Source organism: Propithecus coquereli, unplaced genomic scaffold, assembly GCF_000956105.1.
Source record: "Propithecus coquereli isolate 6110/MARCELLA unplaced genomic scaffold, Pcoq_1.0 Scaffold344, whole genome shotgun sequence".
NCBI classification, from domain to species: domain Eukaryota; kingdom Metazoa; phylum Chordata; class Mammalia; order Primates; family Indriidae; genus Propithecus; species Propithecus coquereli.
This window is the reverse complement of record NW_012149108.1, coordinates 455,686-461,796: the sequence shown is the minus strand read 5'-3', so window position 1 is coordinate 461,796 and position 6,111 is coordinate 455,686.

The following is a 6,111-nucleotide window of genomic DNA, read 5'->3' as shown; positions in this document are numbered from 1 at the left end:
CTATCTGGTCTTGTCCTCTCCCTTCCTTAAGAGTACTCCATATGCACTTTTTATCCAGGACCTCAATTTGCTTAATACCTGCTGCACATTCAAATTCAGCCAACATTTATCTAGCCAACACTAGGAACTTTCACACATTTTATTTACCCATTATTCCCTAAGAAGAGAAGACAAAGTCCAAGGTCAGTGGCATCCTGGGATGAAATCCAGCTATCCCATCTCTTAAATCTACTCCATTTTCCCGTACTTCTTGGGGATTTTGCCAAAGGGGGAGGGAAGCATAGCCCCTCTAGCCTATCTTCCTCTCCACAGTCTCCCCTGTACCCTGTGTTCCAGCTGTCCTAACAACTTAAAATTCCCAGTGTGCCATGCTATTTTGTACCTCTACTTCCTTTTATTCATCCTGCTTCCTCTGTCTCCTTTCTGCTGACTTTTCCACCCTGTCATCCAATTAGATAAACTGCTACCATGTCTGTGAATATAAAGGTAGGATGGCATAGTGATTAAGAGTAGGGGCCCTGGAGTCTTACAGCCTGCTTGTAAATTCTACCTCCGTCTTTTATTTTTTTTAATCTTGTAGACATGTTATTTAACCATCTTTTGCCTCAATGTCCTCATCTCAGAAGAGCACTCAGATTTATTTTTTACAGTTTTCCTGACAAAGAACAGATAACTGATTAAGCAGGGTGGGATGATCACCTCTTAAGGCAGCCCCTGCCATATGTACAGCTGTTTGTTAGGGCATTTTTAATGCTGAATTAATTAATATTTTTCCTCCTCTGGCTTTCACCTATTGGTTTCTGGCACAGTACATAATGAGGTTCTACTCACATACACATGACAGCCTTTCAAGTGATACACAGAGAAAACCCCACATTGTGTCCCTTTCTGTTGAGTGGCTACTATGTGCCAAGTACTATGCTAGGCATTATCTCTTTATCTTTACTAAAATTGCAAATCAAATTCATTCAGTATCCCTTTAGAAAAATACTGGATTCCTGTTGAATGTTATGCCCTGTGCTAGGTGCTAGAGATCAAAAAGTGAACAAGAAAGACATATTCCTGCCCACAAGGAACTTACATTCTAGTGGCTATAGTATCCTAAGAGCCAGGAAGAGTGGTGCAAGTTGAAGTTGGAAAACTAGGCAGGGCCCAAATTATGCAGGGTCTTTTAGGCCATTGTAAGGAATTAGATTTTATTCTAAGCCAAATGGGAACAAAAGAGTTTAAGATTTTCTGAGTTACAGTTTCATGTACATGGAGCAAAATTCAAAAGGTTCCCAGCCACCCAGTTTCCCTACCAAGGGGCAACCATTGTTACCAATTTCTTATGTATCATTCCAGAGATACCAGAGATATTCTGTGTATAAAGAGGTATTTATACTTCCCCCCTCCTCACTACTGCACTTGACTAATCTTTAAAAAAAAAAGTATATATACATAAATGACAACATTGTGCACACTTTTGACCTCACTTTGTGTGTGCATGTGCACACACACATGTGCTTAGTATATTTTGGATTTCATTCTATTATCAGTACATGGAAAATACATAGTATATAGCAAGTACATAGCAAGACCCTGTCTCTACAAAAAATAAAAATAATTAGCTGGGTGCGGTGGTGTGTGCCTATAGTCCCAGCTACTTGGGAGGTTGAGGCAGGAGGATCACTTAAGCCCAGGAGTTTTGAGATTACAGTGAACTATGATGACACCACTGCACTCTAGCCTGGGCAAGAGAGGGAGACCCTGTCCTCCCTTAAAAAAAAAAAGTGACATTTATATGATGCAATATTATACAATAGTCAAAAGGAATGAACCTGACCTTTCTGTATCATCATGGATAGATCTCAAAAACTTTACATGGAATGAAAAGCAAGACAAAAACAGAAATTATGAATCATACTATTTAGGTTAAAAAACACATAATACTAAATATATATATAATTATTTTTAAAAATGGACTGGAAATATACACACTAAACTCATAATGGTTGTCTCCAGGGAAGAAAGGAAAGGAGACTTTGGTTTTATCTGTAGTGTTTTATTTCCTTTTAAAAAGGAGGGGCATAAAAATAAATGATAAAAATGTAAAAAGTTGTTAATTCTGGGTATTAGAATGTGAGTATTTTTCATATTGTTCTTTGTAATTTTTTGTATCTTAAGTTTCTTTAAAAAAAACAAAACAAAAACAGCCCTAGATTGGGCTCAGAAAGAGGATGTGCTGGGGAGGGGTGGGCTAGGCTTCTGTTAGGGAACCCTTTGCACATTGGTAGATTTTTTGTAGAATCCAAGCCTTGGCTGGTCTATTCGATACACAAGCATTTCATCATGGTTTTGTTTTTGTTGTTGTTTTTTTTCCCTGAGACAGGGTATCACTCTTTCACCCAGGTTAGAGTGCAGTAATGTGATCATAGCTTGCTGCAGTCTTGAACTTCTGGCCTCAAGTGATACTCCAAAGTGCTGAGATTACGGGTGTAAGCCATCACGCCTGGCCATATTTCATCATGTTTTAACAAAGTATTTGTAATCATTTTAAATGTTTGCCTAATAGTTTATCTGGTATTCAGAATTTACATAATCCTCCTGAGGAACATTTTGGTGGTTTTCATTTGTCAATGAAAAAAAAGACCAAACTCTGTAAAATAATTTTAAACAGATTTACTCTGAGCCAAATTTGAGGCATGACCCGGAGTCACGCCCAAGAGGCTTTGAGCAAGTGAACTCGTTATGGCTGGGTTACAGTTTGGTTTTACACATTTCAGGGAGACAGAGGTTACAGGTAAAGTCATAAATCAATATGTGGGAGGCATACATTGCTTTGGCCCGAAAAGGTAGGCCATCTGGAAGGTGAGGGGGCTTACAGGTTATAGGTGAGTTTAAAGATTCCTTGGCTTGTAATTAGTTAAAGACATGAAGCTTTGTCTAAAGGCTTGGCATGTTTCAACATAAGGAGCTTATCAGAGATAAGCCACTGGACACAGATTTGTGGCGTAAATTGAGGCCCTTCAGGTGTGTCTTGCATACCCTTAGGCCTGTTAATGGGTTACAAAGGATGTCTCCAAGAAGGGAAGCGGGGCATCATGAGGCATGTCTGACCTCCCTCCTCCTGGCAGACAACTTAGTTTTAGGATATTCCTTTGGCCACGAGGGGGTCCATTCAGCCTGCCGGTGGGGGAGTGAGCCTTAAAATTTTATTTTAGTTCACACATTCTTTTGATACAATTTTAAAAGAAATGCTGTGGTTAAAACTTTGTTCAAAAAAACTTTTTCATGCCATATTATTTTCTTCTTTTTTTTTTTTTTTTTTTGAGACAGAGTCTCACTCTGGCCCTGGCTAGAGTGAGTGCCGTGGCGTTAGCCTAGCTCACAGCAACTTCAAACTCCTGGGCTCAAGAGATCCTACTGCCTCAGCCTTCCGAGTAGCTGGGACTACAGGCATGTGCCACCATGCCCGGCTAATTTTTTCTATATATTTTTAGTTGTCCAGATAATTTTTTCTATTTTTTTAGTAGAGACGGGGTCTCGCTCTTGCTGAGGCCGGTCTCGAACTCCTGAGCTCAAACAATTCGCCCGCCTTGGCCTCCCAGAGTGCTAGGATTACAGGCATGAGCCACTGCGCCCGGCCCATATTATTTTCATAGGACAGATTCCTAGATGTGTAATTACTGGGTCAGAGGGTATGCACTTTTGAAACATTTTTTGCCTTTCAGAAAGCTTCTAATATACACTCCTTTGGAAGATCCTAACATGAAATATTGTCAGGTAGTGCTTTTTAAAGGCATCACTTATTCGATAACTGTAGGAGATCACAGGGATGGGGAGCAAGGGGAAAGTTCCTCTTGGCCCTCTGAAGCTTTGCTGAAAAATCAACTCACAAAAGGCAGATAAATTGGAGAAAAGGCATACAAATTTATTTAATGTGTATACACATGAGCCTTCAGAAAGAAGACCCAAAGATACGGGGGAAATTGTCCATTTTTATGCTTAGGTTCAACAAAGTATGAACTGCCATGTAGAAATATGACTGGACAAAAAGGGTTTGATCTAATGCTAATAGATTGAGTGGGGAAACCCAGCAAAGCCTGTCTGTCTAGCTTCTTCTTGGCCTCTTTGAGCATGAATTCCTTCTGGGTATGGGGCAGGACCCTCTCTTCAATGAGGGGATGTTATTGTAACAGAGTAGTTGCCCCTCTTTCCATAGATATAGAAGAGTAATACTGACAGTGGGGAACATAACAGAGAAAATGGCCTGAAAGCCTGAAAAAAAAAAAGACAAAAATGTTTTCTGTTTCTTTAAAACCTCACTCTTTTTTTTTTTTTTTTTTTGAGACAGAGTCTTACTCTGTCACCCAGGCTAGAGTGCCGTGGTGCCATCATAGCTCACTACAACTTCTAACTCTCAGATCCAAGAGATCCTCCAGCCTCAGCCTCCTGAGTAGCTGGGGCTACCAGCTAATTTTTTCTACTTTGGGGTAATTTTTTCTATTTTTAGTAGAGATGGGCCTCGTTCTTGCAGAGGCTTGTCTTGGAATTCCTGACCTCAAGCAATCCTCCCACCTTGGCCTCCCAGGGTGCTAGGATTGCAGGCTTGAGCCACCAAGCTAGCCTAAAACCTCACTCTCTGTGGAAACTAAAACCTACATCCCTGCCCCAGGCCAGTGGCTGGGAGGAGCAGGGGAGTGTCCTTTGTTCTTCATGCTACAGGAAATGGCTCAGCCTAATGTCAAGATGGAGGTCCAGGCTGGGGAGGTCCGGGTGGGCCTCCCAGGTGGGCAGAGGCCAGTGGATTATTTTAGGAGATGGGACCATCAGAATTATCAATTGTTAAACAATTGCCTGAAGCTAAATGGCCTCCCTTTAAAAGTTCTGTATTTCTGCTTATTATGAGGATGAAGGAAGTTTTTTTTTTTTTTTTCTTGAGACAGAGTCTCACTGTGTTGCCTGGGCTAGAGTGCCGTGGCGTCATCCTAGCTCACAGCAACCTCAAACTCCTGGGCTCAAGTGATCCTACAGCCTCAGCCTCCCGAGTAGCTGGGACTACAGGCATGCGCCACCATGCCCAGCTAATTTTTTCTATATATTTTTAGTTGTCCGATTAACTTCTTTCTATTTTTAGTAGAGACAGCGTCTTGCTCTTGCTCAGGTTGGTCTCGAACTCCTGAGCTCAAACAATCCGCCCGCCTCGGCCTCCCAAAGTGCTAGGATTACAGGCGTGAGCCACCGCGCCCGGCCTGAAGGAAGTTTTTAGACAAGAGTCTCAATCCTCCTCATTTGCTGGCAAATTAATAAATCTTTCTTTCCTTCTCCTCAAACCACTTGTCCTTGTTCTTCTGATACAGGCTGGGGGACAAGTGCTGAGCTTTTGGTAACGTTATGACCTACAGTCAAACAAGGCAGGTCAGATAATTTCTTTGTGGCCAGTTTTTGTACAGAAAAATGGAGGAAAAGTCAGAGTAACATTTTTAGGTTTTATGGCTGGGTTTGGGGAAAAGGGTTCTGGTGTCTGTGACCTGCCTTGGGGAAGAGGGATTCTAATTTCCATAGCTAGCCTCAGGAAGAATGGGAGTGGGACCCGGGAGGGCAGGAAAAGGTCAGAGAAAAACTTTTGCTTCTAAGGCCTTCATTTTGAGGGGTATTGTTTTCTGAGCCCCAACATCACACTTAGCTAGTATTTAATTCTTCCATTTGGGAAATCAATATCTTTGATGCATATACCTTTCCATAAACCTCTGGGTTAGTCAGCATTTCCCTGGATAAAATGTTGATCCCACTAATGAACAGACATAACAGGAAGATATTTTAGTTCAATATCCAGAAGGGCATTTAAAGAGAGAGCGCTACAAAGATAGAAGCTCCCCATTATTGTAAGTGGGTGAACAGAGACTGGACAATTGTTTGGCAGAATGTTATAAATTTCTTCTTTCCTTCATTCCTCAAACCTTTTTTTTTTTTTGAGACAGAGTCTCACTCTGTTGCCTGGGCTAGAGTGCCGTGGCATCAGCCTAGCTCACAGCAACCTCAAACTCCTGGGCTCAAGTGATCCTTCTGCCTCAGCCTCCCAGGTAGCTGGGACTACAGGCACGCATCAGTTCCAGCCGCACAGTGTCG